Source organism: Astyanax mexicanus, chromosome 18 (genome assembly GCF_023375975.1).
Source record: "Astyanax mexicanus isolate ESR-SI-001 chromosome 18, AstMex3_surface, whole genome shotgun sequence".
Classification (NCBI taxonomy): Eukaryota; Metazoa; Chordata; class Actinopteri; order Characiformes; family Acestrorhamphidae; genus Astyanax; species Astyanax mexicanus.
In genome coordinates, this window is record NC_064425.1 from 41,027,036 (window position 1) to 41,042,142 (window position 15,107).

Sequence of the window (15,107 nt, forward strand, 5' to 3'; positions counted from 1 at the left end):
GAAATAGAAAGAGCATAAACTTCAACATATATAAAAGTATATGTAACCTACTTTCTAAACTCAACAGTAAGCGTTGCTGTTTTGTATCTCTGAATAAAACTGCTAATGTGTCACCAGGCCTGGTCAATCTTGTTATGTGATTTTTTTTTTAATTAATGAGTTAAAGTTACCTGATTAACTGTATCTGTTAATGTGTTAATGTTGATATCACTATTTTTTATATATAAAGAAATGCAGGCCTGTATAATACTTTTCAAAGGATAAACTGTTTTTTTTACAGAGTACAACGGAATAAACTGTGCTTATATGCTGCACAGTTAGATAAATCAATAAATGCAATCATATATAATGATAATTTTAAGGTTTCAGCTTTAAAAAAACAGATTTCCCTACATAAACATCACACTCAGCTTTTCTCCTCAGCAGACAGGCAGCAGTGCCCATCAGATAGGAGGGGAAAGGCCGGCCTGTGCTCTTTAAGAAAAACCGGAGCAAACCATTTTCACACAGAGGGGGGGGGTTTATGTTTAAAAAGGTTAAACATCGTTCGCTAGCATTTAGAACGTATATATTTGCACATATCAACTTAAATAAGTGTCATTTTAATAAATTATACGTTTAATTTAGAGTTTATTGCACTGTTTAACTGTTAAACTGCGATTTTGTTGACTGCATGTGCCGCGGTCTCCCCTATCAGCGGTAGAATGCAGGCGCCCTATGCAGCAGGCTTTCAGTAAGCCAGTCAGTGGAGCCAGTCAAAGCCAGGCTGAGGAAAGCAAGTCGACAGGGAACGCCAAGAAAACAGGATCGACACCATCATTTCCAGCCCCAGCCCAGCTCCAGGGTGAGTTAGCAGCCTTTTTTAGCCTTTATCAGGTGTGTCTGGTCCGTGCAGGTCGGGGTGTGTGTGTTATAGTCTCAGGAAGAGCCCTGTGGATCAGTACCAGCAGGAACTCTGAGCCCAGTGTGTGTTCAGCAGCAGCAGCAGCAGCAGCATCCCTGCCCTATTGTTCAGCTGCTGGCATCCCCAGTGCCAGGGACATGCATGCAGACAAGCAGCTGCTGAGCTGTTAAGGTCATATTCTCTATGATAGCAGAGGATTTATGGTGATAAATGGTATGATCTGATTGTGTATGATCTGTGGGATGAGCTGAATGAGTGTGTGTGTGTTTGCTGAAAGTGCATGCAGGCTTTCATTCATCATCCATCAGATACACATATATATAGCTACTGTATGCCTTTTCTGATTGGGTGCAGCTGCAGCCAAAGGTGGTGTGTGTGTGTGTGTGTGTGTACTGTCATGGAGCACCTTTAGCTAGGCCTGTCACCATAACAGGTTTTGTTTGCTGGAACAAATTGTGATAAACAGTATTATTGTCATTATAAGACTATTGTATGTCACTGATGTAGCTAATGATAGTGTCATAGCATAATGCAGTATCTCAATTTTGAATAGTAATAGAGAAACTTTTTTTGTTATTGAGAATGTGAAGAAAAATATCGACATACCATTGTTACTAAGAAAACTGGGTAATATTAAGGTCAGCAAAACTTAATTGAGTTTTTGTACAATAAAAAAAGATGACATAAGGCAGGTGATTTGCAGGTTGTAGGATGATGTAAACAGGACTATAGAATGGTACAGGTTGGGTGTTATTGTAAACAAGCCTAAAGCAATATTAATATGGGCCCATCTTGCCAGCTGGGGAAAATCTTATATGTTTAAGAATTTTTAATATATTTTAGGAGTTTAGGAGTGTGTTCTATGATTTTTGTTAATCAGAGTAATGGGAGGAATCACTTATTTTAGGAAATTTACAGGTTGTAGGGTGTTGTAAACAGGCCTGAAGATAATGTAAGATAATATAAACAGACCTAATGAATAATATAAGTCCACTTTCGGGTGGAAAGCTCATATTTAAGAACAGTTCATAAATTTTAGGAGTTTTTTTATGTTCTAAGGCTTTAAATCCAACATGGATAGTGTGTTTTGTGTTTGTGAGAAATTAGAGAAATGGGAATAATCACTTTTTTTATTTTACTAAATTGTGAAATGCACTTTTTTTTGTTTTTGGGTGGTTTACAGGTTGTATGGTGTTGTAGACAGGCCTGTCGAATTATATAGGTTAGCTCTGCTGGTGGAAAATGATAGAAATTGGGAAATTGGTTTTTGGCCTTGTACGTAATTTGCAACATGTGTGTTATTGTGAACAGGCATTAAGAATAATCTATTTTAACTCTACCTTGTGGAAAGCTGGTTTGCAGGTTGTAAAATGATGTAAACAGACCTATAGAATGATATAGGTCGGTTTTGCCAGTGGAAAACTCGTATTTAAAGATATTTCATTAATTTTAGAAGATTTTATGTTTGTAAATTACAGAAATGGGAGGAATCAATTATTTATAATTATATTAACAGCATAAATAATAATATATGATCACTTTTCCTCATGAAAAGCTGGTTGTGCAGGTTATAAGATGATGTAAGATCATGTAAATAGACCTATAGAATGACATAGGTCCGCTTTGCTCGGGAAAAGCTCATATTTAAGAATGTTTTCATGTAGTGATGCTCTAATTGCAGCATTTATAATGTGTTTTATGTTTGCAAATTATAGAAATGGGAGGATACACTTATTTTACTAATTGTGAAATGTTTTTTTTGGTTTGTGGTTGATTTACAGCTTGTAGTATGGAAATATATAGGTCCACTTTGCAGATGGAAAGCTGACAGAAATGGTAAAATACACTGTTCTGTTTTTTCTGTCTTTGGAGGTAATTTACCAGTTGTGGGATGATGGAAACAGGTCTATAGAATGATATAGATCCACTTTGCAGGGGAAAGCCAATTTATGTTATTTTTAAGGACATTTAAGAGCCACCAGGTTCCTCACATTGTTTTAATCACATACTGTTTTTTTAATAGTAATGGGTTTTAGGTGTTTTTCATGCATCAAGGCCCTAATTGTAACATTATTATTGTTTTTAAGCTGCCCTTGCATGTAATTTTGCAACATATGTGTTATTGTAAACTAGCATTACGTGTATTACATATATGTATAAATACTTTGCTGGTAGAAATTGTGAAATGCATTTTTTTTGTTTTTTTAATGTAATCAACAGGTTGTGGGATAATGTAAACTGACCAATATAATAATAAAGGTCCACTTTGATGGGGAAAGATCATATTCAAAAGTAATTTAGGATACACACTGTCCATTACTGTAGCCAATTGTTTTGTTATCACATGATTGTTATTTTATTGTTTTGATAAGAATAGATTTAGGTGCTTTTAATTAAGGTAAGGCTGTAATTGCAGCATTATTCGTGTGTTTTAAGCTGGTAGACGTTCTACAAATACAATATTTTTTTGCCTTGCATGTAATTTGCATCATGTGTGTTATTGTGAACAGGCCTGTAGGATGGTACAGGTCCAATTTGCTGGTGGAAAGCTGAGAAACGAGGAAATACACTGGTTTTAGTTTGTTTGATGATGTAAACTTGCCTGTAGAATGATATGGATCCACTTTCCTGGGGAAAAGCTCATTTTAAGGACTTTTTTTGTTATCACATGATCCTTGTGCTCTTGCTTGTAATAGAATGATTTTACGCCTGTTAATGTAGTGCGGCTCTAATTGGACCATATTTATAGGCATTTAGGGTGCACCCTGTTCATCACTGTAGCCACTTGTATTGTAATCACATGATTGTTATTTTATTGCTTTGATAGGAATAAAATTAGGTGTTTTTTTTTCAGTGAAGCTCGAACAGTATTTGCAACATGTAGAATAGTGAAATAAAATAGAATGTACAGATGACTTTACAGTATACACAATATACGCAATACACACAATAAAAGAATAGGCAGTAACTTACACTATAGACATACTGACAAATGGAATTGCAAGGAAATACGTTAAGTATGATTGAATATATAAATATACAATGCTATCTAGATGTGCAGGTATCTAGAGAGCGTGTGTTTGTGTGTGTGTTTGTGTATGTGTGTTTGGAAGTGAGGAAATAGTCCAGTATGTAACAGAGTAACTATGAGTAAAGTGCAGGTACAGAATGAGTTGTGTGGGAAGTACAGGGTGCAGAATGCTGTATGTAGGATAATATGGGAAAGTCTGATAGGTGCAGTATAAAGTAAAGTGCAGGGTGCAGAGTTTGTGTAGATGGCAGTGGGGTGGTTTTTTGATAGACTGAATAGATCTCAGGATTTTTTTTGTATGCAGCAAGGAGATACTAGAAAGCAGAGAAATTTGGATTGGCATGGTAGAAATGTTAGGAACGTTTGAAAGCTTGGATGCCAGCCTGCTTGGACCGGTTGGGTGCACATAAGGTGAACGATCAGGCCTACCTGTGGTGCAGCAGGATGTGAAGGTGCTAAGCTCTCTGGGTTGGTGCCTGTTTGAAAAAGAGAGCATGGAAAACACCTTTTTCTGGTGCTTTTCTCGCTGCCCACTGTTCAGCTCCCCACCGTGAAGCGGTGCCTGGCACACGGCGCAACACAACATGGCTTTTGAGTTATATCACAGTATTAGGATTAGAACGGCTGAAAGGGTGGGGGATCATGCGCTCGGCACATGAAATAAGAACCTGGAGCAAAAAAGCATATCTGCAATCAGGGCACATCCTGTGCCGTCCCGTTACTTCTGTCATTCAGAAAAACTGGCAGGCCACACATATATTAGTGATTGGCCAATTCACATTTTTTCAGTTCCAGTACGATTCCATGCACAGCTGACAATACTGATAATAACATTCTGATCTTTTCTAAATAACTTTTTCTTTTCTTATCTAGAATTGATTTTTAATAATATAATCGATCTGATCTGATCTGATCTGATCAGACCAACGCATATTTTCTAAACATTCTGCTTAGTCCGATGACTGAACAGAAAAAAGATCCAGCATTATTCCAGCACTTTCCACACAAACACCTGGTGGGATAAAGCTAATATTTAACTAGAAATAATATCTCCCGTTTTTAAAAACTGCAGTATCATCGCTCCCCGGTGAGGATCCATGATTAATTGTGGAAAACAATAATAATCTCTCCTTCAAAGTTTCTTGTGTGACTTGTTTAGTGCATATTTTCTAAATTTGATTAGAATCAAAAATTAGATTTTTTTTGTGAAATAAAAAATCAGGCCTTAATCGCCCAGCAGCAGTTAACAGTGGTACCCAGCCTGGACATAAAACCGGTAAATGTGTTGAATAAAAGAAGTCACCCACTATAGGCTTGTCACGATTCAATTTTTTTTTTGTTTTATTTTAGATATATTGTCCCCAAAATTATTGTGACCGCACCAAAGTCCATTTGAAGTGAACCAACCCCAAACCACTGATTTCAGGAGGATGAGAGATCAGATAGGGACTTTAAACTGCTAACAGGCTTTAAAACAGCTTTTTGCGCTATTTATTAAATATTTCAGAAGTGACATAAACTTTAGTGAGGTTCAAAATGTACCATTCACTGATATAAAGATTTATTTGAGAGTAATCATACACTACAGGGCTGGTGACATACATTCGTCATATTGTATGTTTTATTAGCTGGTTTAAAGTAAAAGTGTAGTGAAACTAAGGCTAACAAGAAAACTATGGAAAATAGTGTTGAAATCACTGTTTTTGTGAAGTCACAAACTACTAGCCCTATTCAATTGCATCATTGATAAAAGGAGTTTTTCAGGCCACTCCATTTTAGCTCTACCAATTTACTCTTTAATGTAGTTATTTAAAGTATTTCTGGTTACTTTTGGAATTAAGTTTAGTGCAGGGAAACAGGAGCCGTTTGCACATTAAGAGCTGTCATGATGGCAATTTTTGTGGACGATATATCGTCCCAGAACTTATTATGATAAATGATATTATTGTAATTTTATGACCATTTAAATGCCACTGACATAATGTTAATGATAAAATAACAGAACATAAATCATTCATACCCTTTTAAAGACTGCAAAATTGTAATTAATCGTAGATTATTATGCCACAGTTTTCGCTTAGTTATTAAAGCATGGGTCTGGTATTGCACGACTGCTTTAAATACTGTTCACCGTTATACAGAAGATATCAAACAATATTGAGGTCATATTGATTTATTGTACAATAAGTTGATAATGTAATTATCGTGACAGGGCTAGTTAGGCAAATTTCTTATTTTGCAAATAGGAAACAAAAGTGGGAGATATGATAAAAATAATAGCAACTAATTGACTAATCGAAAAAATAAGTTATTAATAAAAATAAAAATTAATCTCTGTTATTAATGTGAACAAACATACAAATAAACACAGCAGATGATATCACCATTCATTGTGACAGGCATATACACATTAGCATTGACAGTACAGTATTTTTAATAATATAATGTTTAATGAAGAGAGGATGAAGAGATTGTATTGATTCATAAACCCATGCTTAACTTTAAGTAAGTAAACTAATCCAGATTGTGGGCTGTGGGTCTTTTCTTATGGATAGAGCTGGAGGATTTTGATTAGCTGTGTGCTAACAGGGCTAATATCTGTAGTCTGGTTTGAGTAACAGGTGTTAAAGGTCTTGGTTAATGAAATGTAAATGTGGGTCACCGGTGAGCGCTGAGGTTCAGCTGCTCTGAGGTTCAGGTTTAGCAGTCGGGGCTCTGCGGTGTTTTTTTCCGGTGCGGGCGTGGGTTACCTCAGATGTCTGAAGGGCATCGATCACTGCGGTGGAGGGCACTGCCTTGTTTAGCCCGCTGTACTGAGTCTGTCAGAATGATTTCCACTGCAGCGTCACACACTGTGCAGCGTTAAATCCATAGTGCACCTCAGTTTTACAGTTTTAGTCTGGAACTATGAGGATAATGTAGCTAATAAACAATGGCAAACTAGTGTTTACAAGTTAGCATGATGCTAACATCAGGCCTGCTGACTGCACACACTCTCCTCAGACTGTGTGGAGGTGTTTAGTTAGCTCCAATATTCTTCTTTTTAACTTGTCTGATACTATATAAGTATCTGTGATCAATAAAACAAAAAAAATGGACACTTCTAGCATATTTTGGGTGATTTTCCTTTGTAGTTTAGGACAACTTTAGTGATAAGGTTTTTGCCATATTTTTCTCAAATCCCACATTATAGTCAATCAATCAAGACTGGTGCCTGAAGTTTAATTCTTAATTTAATAAATAAATACATTTTACTCTAAAACTATAGCTAGGTGTCTAACTTACATAGCTAATTAGTGCTTCAACTAATGACTATTTTAGTAGTCTACTAATCTGATGCCTATTTTTTTTTGTTTAGTCGAATAGTCACTATAATATTTATCATGTCTTGTGTTTACTATTTGTAAAATAAGGGATTTGCCCAACTAGGCCTGCCATGATAATTACATTATTACATTGACTTATCGTACAATAAATGGACATGACCTCAATAATATTTGATAGTGGTTATATGAATGTCTATTGTGCTCATTTGTTCACATATAGTCGCTGTCCAATAAAAAAAAAAACTCCATTACTGAAAAATAATTTTAACAGACAAACTGTCCCTTACACTGTGCCAAAATTTATTGATAATGGGACCAATAGAAATACTTTAGAATTACCTGAAATAAACTTTTTTTTTTTTACATTGACTTGCATTGAAAGTTTTCACTCCCCTGTAAAGTTGCTGTTTAAAAGATACTTGTTTTGATTGGATAATGACAATATAAGAAAAAAGTATATATTTCCCAAACTATGATAAATTAAAATGCTGTTGTCTTCAAAAGGGTATAATTGCTTTGTTGTGCTGTCATCTTATCATTATGTCAGTGGCAGTTAATGGTATTAAAATTACAATAATATTGTTTATTTCAATAATATGTGTAACAATGTATAGTCCATTTTTTATTTTTTTTGTGACAGGCCGTTGGCAACAAATAAATTACACTTCCAGCTGTTCCAGGTTGTCTAGGTTTGTATTCAGTCAGTGGTGCACCTGTGTTTTCCATTGCCAAGATAGCAATACACCAGAAATGTACCTATATACACCATTTTCAGACCACCACGCCCATCAGTGTAGATATATTTACAAGCTCTGTTGCTATTACAAGGCGTGTAAATAGACTGACTGTTGGCGGGGTGTAAGATAGCAATGAGTAAGAAAGGGCCTATAAGTTAAATTCCAGCAGCAGCTCACCTGATTTACCATCATAAAGCTCTGATTCACCAAACCAGCGACTCCATGAGGAGAGCTTTGAAGATTTTTGATGAACACAGAGATGGAATACCACTACTTTCTGTTATTGTAATGTTATTTGTAATGGTAATGTTCACGTGTCTAAAACTGAATACACACATACAGTTTCTATTTAAGGTACGAGAAGCTACTGTATGAATTTGTTGGGTTAAACTGGTGTGTTAAACTGGTGTGTTGTAGTGCGGTTGGCTGGCGGGGCTCCAGCGGGTTTGTGAGGATGTGGAGTGGTGATTACAGGAGGAATGCCATGATGACTTAAGCAGAAGCAGCATGCAGAAATGAACACAGTTTGGAGGTAACAGATGAAAATGCAGTCAGACAGATTCTGTCGGAGAGGCCGGAGGGGCTGCACTGCTGCAGAGCTGCCCGGGTCCGGCACGGGCATCAGTTACAAAAATGGCGGCATTCGCCAAGTGGGTAGTGCCGGCTGCTATTAATACAGTTCAATATCATGATGTTTTCCAGATCAGACAATATTTAACTTAATCGACGATGATTATGAGATTGTGCTTTCTGAGTGCTGCTGCTCTGTGATAAAAAAAACTTAATTTCTGCATAATTAATGGGTTCAGGCTGGTCATGCAGAGAGGGTTTGGTGTGAAAGGCTTTGTGCTACAGGACGATTCAGCAAAAATGGTTATGATTACACTGCATGACACACTGTTTCACTGTTTCACTTCAGAGTTCTGAGCAGATTTTGACCTTAAAACCTATTACTGGTGCAGGGATACACAAAGAGTTCTGTGCGGAAAAGTAGTTCCCAAAGGAAACACATTTTGGTTAGATGTACGTCTATTTTGCCATCATCATCATCATTCCATATGAACTAAGAAGACTCACTGCTGGTACATTCAGGACTCTTTATTCAGTACAATACTCGTCAGGTTTCCAAAACTTCCAAGCACCACCGCTTGGTTTCAAGTTTACTGGATGTGCGCTGACCTCCAGCAGTGACTGGATCATGGCCTGTAATCCAGGGGTCAGTCGGGCCAGGCATCGTCTCTCAGGAGGGGAAAGTCCGCTTACGATATAAGGGTTGAGTTATGGGATAAAGTGGTCATGTGATGAAATCCTGCTGGAATATCCCTCAACCCTCAGCAGTGCCTCACTAACCCACCAGCATTGCATAACTGCTGCGGGAATTCAGCCAACAGTGGATTTCAGTCCAGCATGTTCTGCTCTCGCCAAAAGACCCGATCAGCCATAACATTAAAACCACCTGCCTAGTGTTGTGTGGATCAACTGAACCGTGGTCTGGTTTGTTTGCAGTGTGAATAACAAACTTTTTTTTATTGAGAATAATTGATTATACTCAACTCTCACACTTTTATCAAGGTGTATTACTTTATGCTCAAACACTAGTTAGTTTAAGTAAAGAGCAGGGATGGGAACAAGTCACTATGTTTCAAGTGACAATTAAGTCTCATGCCTTAACACTTATTTACAGAGTCAACTTCTGTGTCTTGAAAGTCAAGTCCCGAGTCAAATCCCAAGTCATGACACTCAAGTACCGGGTCAAGTCCCGAGTCTTGAGAGTCAAGTCCCAAGTCATGACACTTAAGTCTTGGGTCAAATCCCTGGTCTTGAGAGTCAAGTCCCAAGTCTTTACACTCAAGTCTTGGGTCATGTCCTGAGTCTTGAGAGTCAAGTCCCGAGTCAAATTCCAAGACATGACACTCAAGTACCGGGTCAAGTACCGAGTCTTGAGAATCAAGTCCCGAGTCTTGAGAATCAATTCCCAAGTCTTGAGAATCAAGTCCCGAGTCTTGAGAGTCAAGTCCTGAGTCGAATCCCAAGTCTTTACACTCAAGTCTTGGGTCAAGCCCTGAGTCTTGAGAGTCAAGCCCTGAGTCTTGAGAGTCAAGTCCCGAGTCTTGAGAGTCAAGTCCCGAGTCTTGAGAATCAAGTCCCGAGTCTTGAGAATCAAGTCCCGAGTCTTGAGAATCAAGTCCCGAGTCTTGAGAATCAAGTCCCGAGTCTTGAGTCAAGCCCTGTGTCTTGAGAATCAACTCCCGAATCTTGAGAGTCAAGCCCTGAGTCTTGAGAGTCAAGCCCTGAGTCTTGAGAGTCAAGCCCTGAGTCTTGAGAGTCAAGCCCTGAGTCTTGAGAATCAAGTCCCGAGTCTTGAGTCAAGCCCTGTGTCTTGAGAATCAAGTCCCGAGTCTTGAGAGTCAAGCCCTGAGTCTTGAGAATCAACTCCCGAGTCTTGAGAGTCAAGCCCTAAGTCTTAAGAGTCAATTCCTGAATCAAGTCCTGAGAAAGTCAAGAGGTTTTACACTTGTCCTGAATAAGTCTGCAACCAGGTTTTCTGCAAGATGTTTCTCCATGCAGGCCAGCGTGAGACGAGCGTTAATCACATGCATGTACCTGCACTCACTTCACAAAGATGAGCTTATTACAGTACCCTCACTCAAGTCCTATCACAGTGCGCTTTATTAAAATATACTCTTATACCACAAAGGTACAGTGGAAGTGTCAGGTTACAAGATGAACCAGTCACGTAGCCCCACACATGGCACCAGGAGTGGATAGCTTCCAAACCAGAGTTCGTTTTAAGTGAACCCTAGACCATTGATTTCAGGAGGACCAGCGGTCGGCACTCTAGGCCACTCCCGGGCTCTAAAACTGCTTTCACACTAGACCAAAGAAACCAAACCCGCACTCACTAGCGCTCCTGAGTCTGGTAAAGACTAGTGTGAATTTTTTTTTTTTTTTTTTTTTTTATATATATACATAGTGCTGCAGATTTGTGTACAGAGCTGTAATGCAGCTGCTTTCAGCCTCGGCCCCCTGACAGGTCTGCAGTTACAGCTCTAATCACTGCTTTAATGAATATGAAGGAGTCAGCAGTGAAAATGCTTAGCCTCCCTGACTCACAAACACCGCCTCACCCTGCTAGAAGAGCCCGGGAGTGTCCAGAGCGATCTGCATCACATGCTGAAAACGTCTCAACGCACTCCACACACTGAATGCTCCTTTTTGCTGTTTTGTAAGGTGGAACTGCGGGTCAGAACCGGTTTAGTAGAACAGCTGTCAGTCAGAGACAGTGACTGTATATAAGCGTGAGCAGCACATTAAAAAAAACATTAAAAAGTGAAGCCTCCACAGCACAAGCATCTCTGCTGACTGGTTACAGTATGATATGTTGCTTTGATCAACCTTATACAGCTCTGGAAATAATGAAGATACCACTTCAAAATAATCAGTTTATCTGATTTAACTATATATAGGTATATGTTTGAGTTAAGTGAGCTGAGCTGAGTTGAGTATTGTGGTTTTATTATATAAACTACTGATGACATTTCTCCCAAATTCTACCTAACAAAATTGCAATTTTTTATTTGCAGAAATAAAAATGGTCGCATTAACGAAAAAGATGCAGAGATTTCAAACAAAGAAAACAAGTTAATATTTATTTAGAAACAACAACAACACTAAAGTTTTATCTGAGGAAGATTTAAGGATCCATAATTGGTACAATAGCCTAGATTTTTAATCAAAGCTTTCATGAGTTTCGGCATGCTCTCCACCAGTCTTTCACACTGCTTTTGGGTGACCTTATGCCACTTCTCTTCCAGCAGTTCAGCTTGGTTTGATGGCTTATGACCATCTGTCTTCCTCTTGATTATATTCCAGAGGTTTTCAATGGGGTTCAGGGCTGGAGATTGTGTTGGCCATGTCTTGATCTGGTGGTCCTCCATCCACACCTTAATTGATGTATCTGTGTGGAATTGAGCATTGTAAAATGGCCATTGTGAGCTAAAATTAACTAGTTATTAGCCAGACAGCTAACATTTATACATACATTTAGGTATTTAGAAATGCCTAGGTCAGAGGTGTCCAAACTTTTTTTGTTGGGGGCCAGAAGGAGAAATATATTTCAAGTCACGGGCCACAGACTCTGTAATAAAACAAATAATGAAATATACCACTTTAAATAATACATTTACCTGACTACTTTCATTTACACACTATTTTACTTGACTTACTATCTTTATCTTTGACAGTGTTGTGTAAACTAAGATTTTTCAAATTGATGTTTCATTTCATGATGTCTCTTAATATTAAACTCCTTAATTACAGCAACTTTTAGACTCATTTGCCCTTTTTCTGCGGAACAACTGAACACTCTCTCCGCTATTAGACTCTTTTGCCCCGTTTTTCTGCGCTAGAAATGCACACCCTCTCCGCTTTTAGACTCTTTTGCCCCGTTTTTCTGCGCTAGAAATGCGCACTCTCTCCGCTTTTAGACTCTTTGCCCCGTTTTTCTGCACTAGAAATGAGCACCCTCTCCGCTTTTAGACTCTTTGCCCCGTTTTTCTGCGCTAGAAATGCGCACCCTCTCCGCTTTTAGACTCTTTTGCCCCATTTTTCTGCGCTAGAAATGCGCACCCTCTCCGCTTTTAGACTCTTTGCCCCGTTTTTCTGCGCTAGAAATGCGCACCCTCTCCGCTTTTAGACTCTTTTGCCCCGTTTTTCTGCGCTAGAAATGCGCACTCTCTCCGCTTTTAGACTCTTTGTCCCGTTTGTCTGCGCTATAAATGCGCACTCTCTCCGCTTTTAGACTCTTTGGCCCGTTTTTTGAGCTAAAAATGCGCACCCTCTCCGCTTTTAGACTCTTTGGCCCGTTTCTGACACCTAGCGTTCAAACGTTGAATCTCACATTATAAAAACCTGCTTAACAGCGGGCCAACTTTCATTCTATTTCTAAAACCTCCCGGGTTTGGACACCCCTGGCCTAGGTCTATTCCAAATAGCGTTTAAAACATTTATTTTATCTTTATTCAATACTCACTGGTAGTATATTTGGTTTGTTTAGGCAGAAAGCAGAGCTGAGCTCAGGTACTGTAATTTGGTGGAAATTTAAGTGGTTTGGTAACAGAATACATGGACTGCACTTTTACTGTTTGGGCATTACACTTACTGAACAATCTGTAATCTGCAGAACTGGGAATCCAGGGTTAAATATCTACTGTGATTGTAGTCAGTTAGGCTGCACTGTAAACTAAACTAAGCTCAATGAAGGCAGCCTGAGACACTGAGCTTGTTCTTGTTCTGTAAGAAGGGGGCAGATATGAGGATTTAGGCAGGATGAAAGAAGAGGCCAATGGAGGTCAGGGGTCAGGAAGTGTGCTGGGTGGCTGTGTGTATGTTTTGATTGGACGCAGAGTTCATGGGTGGATGTGGAGTGGTGCAAGAGAATTCACTGCTGTATTACAGTGAAGCTCCTCACTGTAGTGGCCTCAGGGTCTGTGTGTGTGTGTGTGTGTGTGTTCTGGGAGCTTTAGTGATTTCACCACTGAAGTCACTCTAATCTGGGCATCTCCCTGTGGGTGCTGGGAGCAGGCAGCAGGGCACTGTGGTGTGGGGGGCATGACCACTTTATGAATCTGCAGTTGGAGATTATTCTACACTAACAATTTTGCTAAAGACATGAGTGCTGTGTGTTGTTCTGATTTAGATTGAGATTCAGATTAAAAATACAAAAAACACAAGGGCATTTGAATTTAAATGCTGTAAGATTGAGGCCAAAGTCTGATATAGATTTATGTTTTATTCAGATGGAACTGGAGCTATTTTTTTGGCAGTGTAGCTAAATTATTCTAAGCTGTTTGTCTAAAAGTCAGTGGTGGTGAGCTGGCAATGTGGCTAATGGTGAGTGGTAAGCTGACGATGTTGCTAGTGGTGAGTGGTGGTGAGATGGTGGTGTTGCTTGTAATCAGTGGTGGTGAAATGGTGGTCAGTGTTGGCAAGCTAGTGAATTTGCTGGGGTTGGGCTGGCAGTGATACTAGTGGTAAGTTGTGGTGAGCTGGTTGTCAGAAGTAGTGAGCTTGTTGACAGTGGTTCTAAGCTGACTGTGTTTGTGGTCAGTGGTGATGAGTTGGTGGTGTTGCTGGTGGTCAGTGGTGGTGAGCTGAAAGGTGAGCTGGTGATTATTGGTGGTGAGTTGGTGTTCAGTGGTGGTAAGCTGGAAAGTAAGCTTGTGGTGAGCTTGTGATTTTGCTGGGGTTGAGCTGGTGGTAATTTGGAGGTGAGTGGTGGTCAGTGGTGGTAAGCTGGAAGGTGAGTGGTGGTGAGCTGGTGATTTTGCTGGGGTTGAGCTGGTGGGTATTGGTGATGTGGCTTGTGGTCAGTGGTGGTGAGTTAGTGGTCAGTGGTGGTGAGCTGGAAGGTGAGTGGTGGTGAGCTGGTGATTTTGCTGGGGTTGAGCTGGTGGGTATTGGTGATGTGGCTTGTGGTCAGTGGTGGTGAGTTAGTGGTCAGTGGTGGTGAGCTGGAAGGTGAGTGGTGGTGAGCTGGTGATTTTGCTGGGGTTGAGCTGGTGGGTATTGGTGATGTGGCTTGTGCTCAGTGGTGGTGAGTTAGTGGTCAGTGGTGGTGAGCTGGAAGGTAAGCTTATGGTGAGCTGATGATTTTGCTGGGGTTGAGCTGGGGGTTATTGGAGGGGAATTGGTGGTCAGTGGTGGTGAGCTGAAAGGTGAGCTTGTGGTGAGCTGGTGATTTTGCTGGTTATTGGTGATGTGGTTGGTGGTAAGTGGTGATGTGGCTGGTGGTTATTGGTGATATGGCTGGTGGTCAGTGGTGATGTGGCTGGTGGTTATTAGTGATGTGGCTGGTGGTCAGTGGTGGTGAGCTGGAAGGTGAGTGGTGGTGAGCTGGTGATTTAGCTGGGGTTATTAAGCTCATGGTTATTGGTGATGTGGCTGGTGGTAAGTGGTGATGTGGCTGATGGCCATTGGTGGTGAGCTGGAAGGTGAGTGGTGGAGAGCTGGTGATTTAGCTGGGGTTATTAGGCTCATGGTTATTGGTGATGTGGCTGGTGGTCAGTGATTGTGTCTTTGAGCTGTGTGATGGTTTAGTGGTGTGTAAT

General features: G+C 39.7%; 1 protein-coding gene across 1 annotated transcript in view; it reads left to right on the top strand.

Annotated features, from left to right (window-relative positions):
- The first annotated feature begins 755 nt into the window (after positions 1–755).
- The window catches only part of fam110b (family with sequence similarity 110 member B), a 68,019-nt gene continuing 53,667 nt past the window's right edge, over positions 756–15,107 (top strand). The window contains exon 1 of the mRNA XM_007245090.4: positions 756–844. The gene's annotated coding sequence lies outside the window, so the exon portion shown is untranslated. The remainder of the gene's footprint in view (positions 845–15,107) is intronic.